Here is a 14,614-nt window from a genome sequence, read left to right on the forward strand (position 1 = left end):
GGAAACAGAAGCTGGCAGAGCTATGGAGATAACAGAGCCTATGCAGAGAGGAGGGGCCCCTGTGCCATGTGGCCCCTGACAGGTGAGAGAGAGAGAGAGTGATCACGAGAGAGCAAGACAGAAAAGAAGGACCAAAGCAGAAGCAAGACAGAGCTCATCCCAGGCTCCTCTGGAGTCCAATCCCCATTCCAGCATGAAGAAAACCAAGCTGTGTACACCAGAAAAGTGAGAAAACATTGGGTTTTTGCTTGAATCTGCTCCAGTCGTTTCGCACTAGCAATTTAGCTGCACCTGATATATTAACATGACTAAATCCTTACATTAACATCCCATGGCCCTGACTAGAATGATTATATTAGGAAATACGGGATCAGTCTCCTGGTGCGTTCTACGGTTACAAATTAGAAGCTTGTCCTTCTGCAAATCACTTAACTTCTCTGGGTCACCTCAGGTATAAAATAAGAGGCTTGAATTAAATAATCTCTTAGATTTCTTCCAGGTTGAGAATTACGCATATTTTGAAAGTTTTATTTTAGCCATAAAGGTAAAAGAATGAGGTACTCTGAGAACACCTTGAGGTGACGCGGTATGGCACATAATTACGGACTGGCGTGTAAACACTACCTGCACGGACATGATCCTGCGTCACTACTGGTTTAGGAGTCAGCCTTAAAACGGTTTTAGCAAATGTCCATTGGGTCCTCAGAAAGGAGGGACCAGCGGGGCAACAGAGCTCACTATGCCAGTCCTGCCTCCGGGACCTTAACTCCAGCCGACAGGTGGACATTCTGTCAGGCTCAGTCTCTAGAAATAGAGCAAGTACCTTTGGTCACTCATAAATTCATGCTCTGGTCATGAATTTCCATTGAAATGGACTGGTGTTTTTACATAGATATTGGCTATTCTAGTGTCATTATTGTAGTGAGCATTTTAATATTTACCTAGATAATTTTTTTAAGCCTACAGATTTCTGGAGTGCTGGGACAACGTGTGTAAGAAAAGAGAAAGATTCTCATTTTCTTCAAACTCTACTTTAATTTACTTAAGAAATGGGGACTCAATGGGCATTTCTGTACATTTAGCAGGCTTGGTGACTTTTGCTTCACTCTCCAGACTATGGTTCACTTTGTTCCATTAAAAAAAAAAAAAAAGGATGGCATAGTGCTCCTTTTTCTATCCAATTATCCTCTCCTCCATTCTCCCTATTAAAGAACAATACAAAGAGGCCATTAAAGCTAATCGCTATTTGAATGCTTATTATTTGCCAAGCAATACCTAAGACCATCTGTGATGCAACAAAGAATCAGCAGGATCTCTTCTCACTTCTAGAAGGTTAATGTTTTACTGGGGGTGAGGCAGTAAGATGGAGAAGAAAGAGCTCTGGAGGCAGACAGCCAGTTTTGTCACCTTAGGTTAATTAATGTTGGTGAGCTTCATGTCTCCCATCTGTACAATGGGCACACTGTTAGATTCCTCACAAGAATGTTGCAAGGACCAGATGTGCTAGCACGGGGATGCACAGAAGTAAATGCAAGCTGTTGTCGGAAAGGAGATAAAGCCAGGCTACCAGAACTGAGAGCAGAGAGGGGTAGTTCAACTAGAAGCAAGAAGAGATGGTTGCTCTTAGAGGTGAGGTGGGGTTTGGATAGAGAGGGGTAACAGAACATTCCAAGCAGGAAGGATAGCTTGAAGAAAGGTATTGAAAGTGGAAGGGGCAGATGGGATGGTGTTTGTGGTCATTATCCAGAAATAGAATAAGGGGCACCTGATATAGGGTGATAGAGACAGGGATGTTGACGAGAGTAGATGGAAGCAAAAGGAAGAATCAGAAAGATTTAGAGATTGTTTGTACGGAGGCCAAAGAGGTTTAAAAATAAGAAAGAAAAAAGATCGGTATTTAGAAAGCCTGAGCGAATAATATAACTGACATCCACCTGATGAAAGAGGGAAGTTTATGGTGTTCAATTTTAGATATGCTGAGGACGCCCTCAGCACTCATTTACTCCTTCAGCCAGCCTTTCAGTAAATGCCTATCAAGTGCAGGCCATGTGCGCGGGGCTGGGGATACGAAGATGAGTAACACAGAGTGTCAGACAGGCTGACAATGGAGACTAAGGTGTCAGCAGATAATCACAGAACAATGGGATAAACGATTAGGGGAGAGATGATCACATATTTATTAAGGCAGTATAGAAAAAGAGTATCAGGGGATCCAAATTTCCTTTTCCCTTTCAAAAAACCCAAACGTTCACATCTTGCAACTGGATGCCAGAAATTAGTCTCAAAGCCCAGTATGGAAATAATTCAGGGAATTTCTAACATATATCATGGTCTTGTAGCATCTTTTTAGGATCCGACTTCACGTGCACTCTTGATCCTCATGGGACTTGGGCTTTGTGGTGCTCTTTCCTACCAACCTAGTTCTAAACTCCTGGAGGGTGGGAATCATCTTCAAATTGCTTAGCTGCCATGCAGAGCACAATACCATGCTCACTGTAAGTCAGCTGTTAAGTAGTCTAGCATGTCCTTTATTTTAATCATCCTTCTTCCAATTTTCCCAGGGAAGTAGGAATAATAGCTGCCATTTATTGAGCTCTTACCACGTGCCAGGCACACACCTGACACTTTACTTGTACAAACTCATCTGGTCCTCGCAACGACCCTACAGAATATGTACGAATATCCTCTCCATGTTACAGATGAGGAACCTGAGACACAGAGAGATTTAAGTAACCTGCCCAATGTGACATTGCTAATAAGTGGAGGAGCTGAGTTGTACAGCACAGCAGAGGAGCTCTGGAGTCTGGGCTCCTTTTTTCTGAGCACTTATTGTATTACTAATAGAAGATACTTTTTTTTTTTTTTTTTTTAGAGAGAGAGCGAGCACACAGCATGCAAGCGATGGGGGGGGGGGGGGGGAGGGAGAGGGAGAGAGGGAATCCTAAGCAGGCTCCGCACTCAGCACAGAGACTAATGCAGGGCTCGATCCCACCACCCCGGGATCATGACCCGAGCTGAAATCAAGAGTGGGTCGCTCAACCGACTGAGCCACCCAGGCGCTCCTGGAGCCTGTGCTCCTAACCCCTGTGCTATTGCATCTGCCATCAGATGTTCATGAGAGCTAAGCATGCGGAGGGAGCAGCTTGCGCTGGTTCTGGAGAGCAAATGAAGGATGGGAGGCAAGACTTCCATTCCCTACTTCTAGGACCAGAGTTTGGAAGTCCACTCTGAGTAAGAAGCCTAATTAGAACTTCTCGCTGAAGACCTCGCATATTAACACTGCAAACCTACCGTAAACAGGCAAACCATTCTTTCAAGGCATGCAAGGAAAAGCCACTGCAGTGGAACTGGACTTCAGGGGTCCTCCATACTGAACTCTGCCAGATGCTTTTACTCCCTTCCAGCTACAGCAGATCTTCTCAAATTGGGGAGCATTTAAAAATTCTAAGGATGGGGGCACCTGGTTCATGAGATTGAGTCCCACGTAGGCTCTGTGCTAGGGTGAGATAGGGTAGAGTCTGCTTGGGATTCTCTCTCTCCTTCTCTTTCTTAAAATAAATAAATAAACTTAAAGTAAAGTAAAAATAAAATAAAATAAAATAAAATAAAATAAAATAAAATAAAAATGAAACGAAATAGAATGGAATGGAATGGAATAAAAGAAAGGAAAAGAAAAGAAAAGAAAAGAAAGAAAAGGGGCGCCTGGGTGGCGCAGTCGGTTAAGCGTCCGACTTCAGCCAGGTCACGATCTCGTGGTCCGTGAGTTCGAGCCCCGCGTCAGGCTCTGGGCTGATGGCTCGGAGCCTGGAGCCTGTTTCCGATTCTGTGTCTCCCTCTCTCTCTGCCCCTCCCCCGTTCATGCTCTGTCTCTCTCTGTCCCCAAAATAAATAAACATTGAAAAAAAAATTAAAAAAAAAAATAAAAAAAAAGAAAAGAAAGAAAAGAAAGAAAAGAAAAGAACATAGCATTATGTTTGAGTACCTAAACACCACCTTTCATTTTCTCACCTCCTATAATGCCCCTTCATCTCCCATCATGGAAGCAGTCACAGCAGAGTTTATTCTCCTTCATAGAAGGGATCCAAACCTCTTACCATTTTTGCATCAAAAAGAAGCAAATTATTTGTTTAGCCCCACCCCTCCCACCTTGGCAATGGAGAATACCAAATCCTTGAATGTGAAAGACTTCACCAAATTTTTTATTTTTATTTATTTATTTTTTTTACCTGCTTTTTAGATATTTTTCAAGGCAGCTGCAAAGACCGAACTCCAAGCGTGATTCTCTGGTTCACTTTTATAGATCATTTCTGCAGGACAAACTCCTTCTTTTGGTTTATGACCCTCGACTCCACAGCTGGGTCTGCGTTCCTCCCACACCACCTGTAGTTCTGTCACAATCTGTTACCACTGCTCTTTGTTCTACTAAACAGACACCTAAAAGTGACAGGCCTCATTCACTGGCCTCCTGATAAACAGCCACAGAAGTCAGCCTCTCGGCCCCTCAATACTACCCCAGAACTTACTCCTGGGAATCTGACTACCCAGCGTCATTACTGAATTATTGAGGTCCTCTGCACACGCCTCTAACACACGAGGGTGGCCCCCATCTTGGTGAGTTTGAGGCATTTCAGAGAAATGCACTCTGCCTCCCACCATACGGCCGTCTAGGAAAGTAGGAGAGAGAAATAGCAGACTTCCTGATTCCCAGACCCGGGCTTCATTCTTCCTTCACATAAAAATGCTGTGGTAAAGTGAGCAAACTCCACATGACAACAGCACCTTTAAAAATTTAAGGGAAGGTCTACTGTAGGCTGAGCCACTAACACCACTTTCACCCCCTCGTGTCACTCCACCTCGGGCTGGTGTATTTGCTTACCCCATGATTTGAAGGAACAGCAAGATTTGTGTTAGCATCACTGTTATTCCTGCCACAGAAGTCCCTGTATTTCCCTCCCAAAGCCAGATTTGCACCCATATTACTGAAGGATCTATAGTTAAGTAGAAAATATTAATTATTTGAACACAGTTTAAATGTAAACAAAATTTAAATATGGCAGCCCCTTAATGTTTTGCCCTTCTATGTCATGTGTATAGATAGAACACAATTTGAGATATATAACAAATAGAACAGTTTCAAGTAGGGTATACTCTATGTAGCCAAATTCTTTAAAATTACATATATTATTATATCATATAAACATATCATTTAGAAAAAAGCTCTACCACATGTGTTATTATTTTATGTCTATGGAGTTCGGAATGTTGTAGACCCATTAAAAATGGATGATTGGCTCAGTCTCTGAGCTTCCTAGCAGCTAGGTAAAAAAGGTAAATATAATCAATTGCCTGTTTCTTATCTTTATAGACCATAGGGGGAAAAATGGGCTAAAATAACACAAGGACAGGAAGAAGAATTGTAAACGGTCTGAGTGACTTCCCCTAAAAAACACTCATTGTCTACTCCATCATGTCACCTGGACAGGGGTTTCCTGTGGCTTCTTCTCTCCAGGACTATGGGAGGAAGGTGTAGCAGGCATGCGACTGTGGCCTGTGGGTGACCAGCCACTGGGAGGAGCAGGCAGATGACTGCATGACAAAATAATGATGAAAAACGATCTTGACAGGCTAGAGCAATGAGCTGAATCTAACAAGATGAAATTAAACAAGGACAAATGTGAAGTGCTTTTCTTAGGTCAGAAAAAAACCAATGGCATAAACCCAAGATGGAAAAGATATGGCTTACCAGCAGGCATTTAAAAAAAAAAAAAAAAACAACTAAAAACAAAAACAAGAAACCACGTTAGAGCTCTTAGCTGAAAAGTCACTAAAAAACAAAAACAGACAAAATAAAAATTTTAGTGCAATTTTGTGTCCCAAACAAGGAGCATAATTGTTCCATTATATTCTGAGATTTTAGTCTACATTGGGAATTAGATTCTGAGCACCCCGTTTTATTTTTGTGGAAGATGAGTATATCCCAGCATTAAAAACAAGTTTGGAAACAGCTAAGTAATCATCAATAATATCCTGCGCCTAACACACAGCTTGCATGTTATTTCTCAGGTTGACTGCTCACTTTAAAATGAGTACGCAGGAGAAAAATAAATAAAACAGAAGAAACATATACAACATGGAGCGCATTTGGAAGACAGTGCCAGAGTGGTTTGTCGACTCTGAACTGCACATTTCTGAAGAGTGGCTGAACAGACAGGGAGATTCAACTTGCAGGGAGAAGGTTCATAATAACTGTCTTCAAATAGCTGAAAGGTTTACAAGAATGTCCAAGGTGAATTTAAGGGCTATGAGGGAGAATAACATTTGTAAAAATCTTCCGTTTTTAAAGTGCCTTCTTTAAAAAAAAAGAAAAAGAAAGAAAAAGATTTTACCATCACATTAGGTTTGGAAGGTGTTATTGCTTTGTTATTGGTAATATTTCCGTTTTTTTTTTTAATTTTTTTAACGTTTATTTATTTTTGAGACAGAGAGAGACAGAGCATGAATGGGGGAGGATCAGAGAGAGAGGGAGACACAGAATCTGAAACAGGCTGCAGGCTCTGAGCAGTCAGCACAGAGCCCGACGCGGGGCTCGAACTCACGGACCGCGAGATCATGACCTGAGCCGAAGTCAGCCGCTTAACGGACTGAGCCACCCAGGCGCCCCTAATATTTCCATTTTTATACATTAGGATATTTTGGATTAAAAAGGTGAAATGAGGGTTGACTGGGTGGCTCAGTCGGTTAAGCATCCAACTTCGGCTCAGGTCATGATCTCATAGCTTGTGAGTTTGAGCCCCGCATCCGGCTCTGTGCTGCCAGCTCAGAGCCTGGAGCCTGCTTCACGGATTCTGTGTCTCCCTCTCTCTCTGCCCCTCCCCTGCTTGCACTCTGTCTCTGTCTGTCTCTCAAAAATAAATAAACATTGAAAAAAAATTTTTAATGTGAAATGATGTGAGCAAGATCATGCAGCCAGTAAGTGGCAGGGCTGAGACACAACCAATTTGCTCAAGCTACAGTGAGACACATTTAAATTCAACAGTACGTGGAAAAATATCTTCCTCCGAGTCACATCTGTACAAAGTACAAATCTCTATATTTCCCCATATATTAATGAAGGGGAATTAATGAAGTAATGAAGTATATATTAATGAAGTAATGAAAGACAAGTATTTTAAGAACTGGCCATAGTAGTGGCTTTCAAATTTTTTGACCACACTCTCTAGTAGAAAATAAATTTTATGTCACCACCAAGGGCATACACAACCAAGAATAAAATGGAAACAGAGCTCACACAATAATACTAATAATTCCTGTAAGTGGTGCACTTTGAGTTTTCTCTATTTTACTTTTTTAAACTACTGGTCTTTATCCACTAAATCTCCCATCATGTGGAACTCGAAACACTGACGTAGATTTGGTGGGAAAACCAAGAATTCCTTCCAACATTGGGATTCAGTAATTCTGGGTCTCCCCAAGCTGTGTTATATACTTAAAACAACAATTGGGGCGCCTGGGTGGCTTGGTCGGTTAAGCGTCCGACTTCAGCTCAGGTCATCATCTCACTGTCCGTGAGTTCGAGCCCCGCGTCGGGCTCTGTGCTGACAGCTCAGAGCCTGGAGCCTGTTTCAGATTCTGTGTCTCCCTCTCTTTCTCTGCCCCTCCCCTGTTCATGCTCTGTCTCTCTCTGTCTCAAAAATAAATAAACGTTAAAAAAAAAAATTAAAACAACAACAACAACAACAAAAACCCAAACCCTAAATTGAAGTGATTTTTTGTTTCCAGTTTATTGCTTTTACTCTTATCCCAGCTCCTTGGGCTTTCTCACTCTTGATTCTATTTCTGGCATTATCTCTCCCCACCTACACTACACCACCTGAAAACTCTTTCTTTTCCCTTTACCTGAGTAACTGATGAAAATATTAAACTGTATAGAAGCAAGAACAGATTGTAACATAAGCAGAGTTGTTCCCACACGGCTGTGTTTATGTACACATACATCCCTCTTCATTTCCAGGAATCAGTCGCACATCCTCTGATCATATTAACAACTACTCTACTTTATTTTTGTCCACAAGGCTGAGAAGTGGTGTTCCACGCGTTAAGACGAAGATAGGGGGTGGTTGGTCCCGAGCATTAAATGAGGTGATGTATGCTGAGTGCTTTAGACATGTGGCACGAGGAAACTGCTCAGTAGTTGTTAGCCAGGACGACACTGATGGTGACGGTGAGGACACGACAATTATATTCCTGTAGTTCAGTAGTTTAGAAACTCTGCTGATTAAATATTATGTGGTCTTGAGAAGACGTGTTCAAGCGAATCTGTCCTGCCTTCTAAAAAAAAAAAAAAATCACCTTTTTTTTCTAAGCCTTGTTCTAATTTTTTGAGTAGTGCAAGGTTTTAACATCTTTACTGGCCTACTGTTTCCCTCTCCTTTATTCTTCCTTTTCTTAAGCCAGAGCACATGTTCATCTCTCATTTCTTGAGTCTCACAGGCTCCTCACGGCACTTCCACGGTGTTGTCAGCAAGCGGTCTTGTGCAGCGGCCTCTGCTTCGGGCGCCACTGGAGACTTGAGTCGACTTAAGAGGGGACTTGTGTGGACTCTGTTTCTCTCCCAGCAAGGTTTTCAGTTTGGAGATTACTTCTTTTGAAGAGCAAAGAAAGGTGGGGCGCCCGGGTGGCTCAGTCGGTTAAGCATCCGACTTCGGTGCGGGTCACGATCTCACCGTTTGTGAGTTCAAGCCCTGCACCTGGCTCTCTGTGCTTCAGATCCTCTGTCTCCCTCTGCCCCTCCCTGGCTTGTGCACGCTCTCTCTCAAAAGAAATGAACATTGAAAAAAAGAATAAAGGAAGGAAATAAGGCTCAATCAGCCTGGTCTTCTAGCCACCTGTTAATGCCATGCTGTCCTCATTAACAAGCGGGCCTGTCATTTCGTTGTTCACTTTATTCTAAAAAAGCCTCCTTTCATTTGGGGGTTTGGGCTTCTTGACACATTCAGGTGATGGTTTAAAGTCCCTGGAGCCAGCCTGAGGGGCTTAAATCCCACCCCTGCCCCTTACTAGCTGGGGGATGTTGAGCAAGTTCCTTTTGGTGCTTAGATTTCCCCATTTGCAGAAGGATTAATGTCTTTTTCGTGGGGTTGTTGGGAAAAATTAAGAGTTGTAAAGAGCTTAGAACAGCGGCCAGCAGAAAGCCAGCCTTGAATACCTACTGGCTGTTCCATATTTTTATATGGATCTCTCTGAAGGCACTGGCCTTTACTTTCTCTTTAGAAGTCTGTGTATAGAAGGAGACTTTAGAAAGGTTCCTGGGCGCCTGGGTGGCTCAGTCGCTTAGGCATCCAACTCTTGATCTTGGCTAAGGTCATGATCTCACGGTTCGTGAGATCGAGCCCCGTGTTGGGCTCTGTGCCCACACCGTGGAGCCGGTTTGGGATTCTCTCTCTGCTCCTCCCCGACTCTTGCGTGCACTCGTGCATGTACACTCTCTCTCTCTCTCTCGAAATAAATACACTTAAAAAAATAAAAAGTAAAAGGTTTCTAAATGTCTAGAGTCTCTTCCCACAGGTGACATTTTCTCTGAACTTTTTTTTTTTAATTTTTTTTTCAACATTTATTTATTTTTGGGACAGAGAGAGACAGAGCATGAAAGGGGGAGGGGCAGAGAGAGATGGAGACACAGAATCGGAAACAAGCTCCAGGCTCTGAGCCATCAGCCCAGAGCCTGATGCGGGGCTCGAACTCACGGACCGCGAGATCGTGACCTGGTTGAAGTCGGACGCTTAACCGACTGCGCCACCCAGGCGCCCCTTCTCTGAACTTTTTGACATCTACCTTCATAAAGGCCGGGAGATGTGTCTGACTACATTCAACATTTATTTTATTCCGTGGTACACATACCAGGGTGGCAAAGTCATTTCTCCTCCAATTTCCCATCACTTCCCTGTTGGTGCCTTTCCTCCTTACGGGTCCAGTATCAGCCTTCCCTGGTATGTCTTCTAATTTCTAAGCAATGGAACCATCAGCAGGGCAAGTCAAGATGTGTGAGATGGTCCCTTTGTGGCAGGATGAACCTCCAGTGGATGTTAAGGTCCCCGTTGCACTGTAACTTGCCTCCTTGCCAGTGTTTCAAAACTTTCAAGTAATAATAATACTGATACTGAGTATTATACTCAGTATATGATACTGAGTATAATACTGGCCTGATACTGAGGGTGAGAGTATTTCCATCTGGAAGCAAAAATGCTTGCCAAAGACAGAGGTAAATTATTCAAGGGCATCAAGATTGAGTTTCTGTGCAGTTGTCAGCAGTAAGACAGCAAACTGAGGACCAATGTGCCACACACCTTCAGCCGTTGGAGACAAAATGCCGAAACACAGCCTTACCCTCAGGGAGCTTCCAGTCTACAATGGCTCTAAAGTTAACTTGTCTCCTGTTTCCAATTTAATCTGGAGTAGTGTGTCTCTTACTCGACAAGGCAGAGGGGAATCTCTCTTCCTTCACGTTTCGTTAATATCCCCAAAGCACCTAGCTCAGTGATGTTCCTTCCTCCAGCCCTCCGAGGAGTCACTGACTTGGTAGGAGTCCTGCTTCCACTGAAATTCAACAGTGACTTTAACACACCCCCTTCCCCTCCACACAGAAGTTTTGAGGAAGGGTCAGCTTGTTAGAATAATAAACTGACATGAATTCAGAATCAGGGCAACTTTGAGAGAAATGATGCCTGTATAATTTGGGAGGGGTGGTGTCCCATAATTTGGGAACTATGGAGTCTGACGACTGGTTTCTTTCCCACAAAACAGAAGAAAGATGGGGAAGGAAGAAGAAAACGTATTGGCTTTGGGGAAGTTTCATTCACTAAAGGAAAATGAATGACAATTAAAAAAGCAAGCTTATTAAAAGTTTGCAATGGTTTTTAATGAAGAGAAGGGTCCTTAAATTGTCTGATTGCTTGATTATTTAACCTGGTTTCCCTTTTGGTTAAAACAACATTTTCATTTCTCTGAATAGGTGAAACCAATCCATGAGGGAAACATTTCTTTTTTTAAAAAGAAAAAAAATTTTTAGTGTTTTTATTTATTTTTGAGAGAGAGAAAGAGCATGAGCAGGGGAGGGGCAGAGAGAGAGGGAGACACAGAATCCGAAGCAGGCTCCAGGCTCTGAGCTGTCAACACAGAGCCCAACGTGGGGCTCAAACCCACGAACCGCGATATTATGACCTGAGCCGAAGTTGGACGCTTAACTGACTGAGCCACCCAGGTGCCCCCTTGAGGGAAACATTTCTGACTGGTCAGGGGGGGAAGGTGCCTATTCTCCTTCACCCTCTATTTTAATATTTCTTAACATAGATATTTCTCTTTTCTTCTGAAACAATACGGCATTTTGATCAAGGCCTATTACATCTCGTGACATCCTGGACTTTGTCCTCACAGTTTCCAAAGTGATCAGTTTCAATAAAAGAACTTTAAAAAAATGATTTAAAAAAATGTTTATAATACACTGAATAATGATAAGAACAGCAACAGTGACGTCCTGAGTAAGCGTATCAAACAAAACATATTTAATGTGAAACACGATGTAACCTCGCTGGATTTTTTTTTTTTTTTTTTTTTTAATTTTTTTTTAATTTTTTTTTTCAACGTTTATTTATTTTTGGGACAGAGAGAGACAGAGCATGAACGGGGGAGGGGCAGAGAGAGAGGGAGACACAGAATCGGAAACAGGCTCCAGGCTCTGAGCCATCAGCCCAGAGCCTGACGCGGGGCTTGAACTCACGGACCGCGAGATCGTGACCTGGCTGAAGTCGGACGCTTAACCGACTGCGCCACCCAGGCGCCCCTAACCTCGCTGGATTTTAAGTAAGCCTCACATGTGCTCGGGGTCAGGGCACAGAGGGGTGTCATGGGGTGGTGGGGGTGACGTGTGTGTGCTAAGTACACTTAAGGACAGTGATGGGTTCCAGGGAGGGTGGTCGGGTGGCCTGGAAGGCCTCACTCTTGACACGGCACCAAATTATTTGTCTTCATTAGACACCTGAGCAAATGAGCCTGGGAAAAAGGACAACGGATCCAGCCAGAACTGCGCCAGGAAGGGAAGGGTGACTGAGGTCACACACAGCCTGTTGCCATCTCTCTTATGTACGTCCGGCGCCTGACGATGCGGCTTCTAACATGAAGACACAGCGGAGGGCTGCTGGCAAACAGCCTGTCATGTAGTCATTAGGAACAGGGACACTCCAGAGAGAAAAACAAATTCTAAGAGACAGGCATCTCAAGAAAAGCAAGACTCTGCAAACTGCAGACACCAGCCAAGGGGCGGGTTTCACCTGGGCCCGTGTGTAAAGGGCTGCTGGCTGCCTACTGATCTTTCCTGTCATACCTGGGCAAGAGTGACAACAAATCACTGTCAGCCACCCCATCTCTGAATGCAGAGGACGGCAGTCCATGAGCACACCTGGGGACCTTCCTATTTAGATTACCGGGAGGATGAAGAGAAGAGAAAATTGATTTATCGATGCCATGCACGCTGGACGGAATCAACGGACAGGAGTTTGACATTTAAGACCCCGATCAAATAGCAGTGGGAACTGCTACTCTGGTGGCAGCGACTCCCCGAGTGACCCGGGGCAAGTCACTTTACTTCTTTGCTTTGGGCCTCCACGTCTAGAAAAAAGGGGACTGCCTTGTTCAGTGACTACAACGGGAGACTGTGGGGCTCAGCTCAGGTGGCTAATGAAATCCAGGCGGGGCTTGGCCCCCTTGTGGGTGCTCTGCTGGGGCAGTCCCAGCATCTTAGAGATCCGCCAGAGGGTGTGAAGCGAACTCTGCCGCGCTCCAACACGAGGTCCTACTAACAGGCCGTCTTTGAACAAGATAGACGGCACATTCACCCTCTCGGGATAGATTTGTGCTTGTAAATACTTCCAAATACACTGGAAAGGGAGCGCCACACAAACCTAACAGACGAAAAGTGGTAAGGGTCAGTTGGTGTTAGAGGAGTATACCCCTGTGCCTCTGAAATGGTTTACAGAGTACGGTTCTGATGCACGCGAAAGACTCCAAGCCCATCTCCCCACAGTATGTGGCTTGAGGTAATGCTTACCTGCTCTATGTGAAGGTTGTTCTCACCTTCTGCATTTTTGTTTTAAGTTCAGGAACACGTTAGCTGGGAATTTCTAAGTTGTCCTGCAACCACAAAACCAGAGCAATCTATCCAGACCCAGCTTCTGAAACCATGGAAGGAACCAATCACTAGTTCTCTTTGGAATCTAATGAAGAGGTAGTGAAAGCCCCAGGAACACAGTTTCCTCATTCGCACTGTTAGCAGACGAAGGATTCTTTTTTCATGAGCAATAAACTTTGAGACTATGCAGTTTGGGATTTGGGTATACTTCGTTTCTGTGAGAGAGATTTATAATGCAAAGGGTACAGTTAACATGCTGTGATAGTTGATTTCATGTGTCAACTGGGCTAGGCCATGGTACCGAGATATTTGGTCAAACATTCTAAATGTTTTTGTGAAGGTGTTTTTTAGATGAGATGCATTTAAATCAGTAGACTTTGAGTAAAGCAGATTACCTTCCATAATGTGGGTGGGTGTCACCCAATTGGCTGAAGACCTTAACAGAAAAGGACTGACCTCCCCCAGAAGGGGAATCTGCCAGCAGACTGTCTCTGGTGCAGCTCTTCTCCAGTTCCCCAGCCTAAAAGCCAACCCTGTGAATTTTGGGTTTGTCAGTCCCCACAATCACATGAGCCAACTCTAAAATAACTCTCTTTCTCTGCGTATGTGTATATATCTCTACACACACACATCTACATACACAACCTATTAGTTCTGACTCTCTGGAGAATCCTCACACACACACTGTGGTAAATATTGCCATTGCTCACCAACACTTCCGGTCTTCTCTCCTGGATCTGTAAAACAAAAATCAGACTTTCCAGGAAACTTAGAGTAAACCACGACCACGTTACTTGCTTTGGCTAACAAGATGGAGGGAAAGTGACGGGGGGGGGGGGGGGGGGGGGTCACCACCGGTGAAAGCATTTAAGAGCCGGTATGATTGCTTATGCCCCTCCCCTGTAGCACTGAACCTCAGTCCCACCGAGATGGTAGAAACAAGAGTCAGAGCCCCCAGGTGACCACGATGAGCAGGAATCCCACCGGCTGGCCCCTGTGGACGTGGAGCATGAGTGAGCATCATTTGTTGTCTCAAACCACCGAGATCTGGGGGTTGTTTATGATTGATACACCACTTGGGGGAAAAAAAAAAAAGTTGTCCTGGTGATTTGTACTTACTGACTGAACCCTTTCAAGCCCCTGTCAAGAAGTGATAAATTATTGAAGCATAGCATAAAGTGTTTTCTTTTTGGTGTGCACACAGTAAAACCCTGTGAAATGTTCCTGTTCACCTTTCCTCAGTTATTAAAAAATAATTGTTTCCAATTACTCTGATCTTTAAAATAAAGCAAGACAAAATGCCACATATACTTCCCCGGAACTGGCACCACCCCTTTCCTCCCTCCTTCCCTCTCCTGCCCCCCACAACATCCTTCAACCAGGCAATTGTTTGAAATCACACGACTGGCTCCTGGAACAGGAATGCTGTTCAGC

Source organism: Prionailurus viverrinus, chromosome B1 (genome assembly GCF_022837055.1).
Source record: "Prionailurus viverrinus isolate Anna chromosome B1, UM_Priviv_1.0, whole genome shotgun sequence".
Classification (NCBI taxonomy): Eukaryota; Metazoa; Chordata; class Mammalia; order Carnivora; family Felidae; genus Prionailurus; species Prionailurus viverrinus.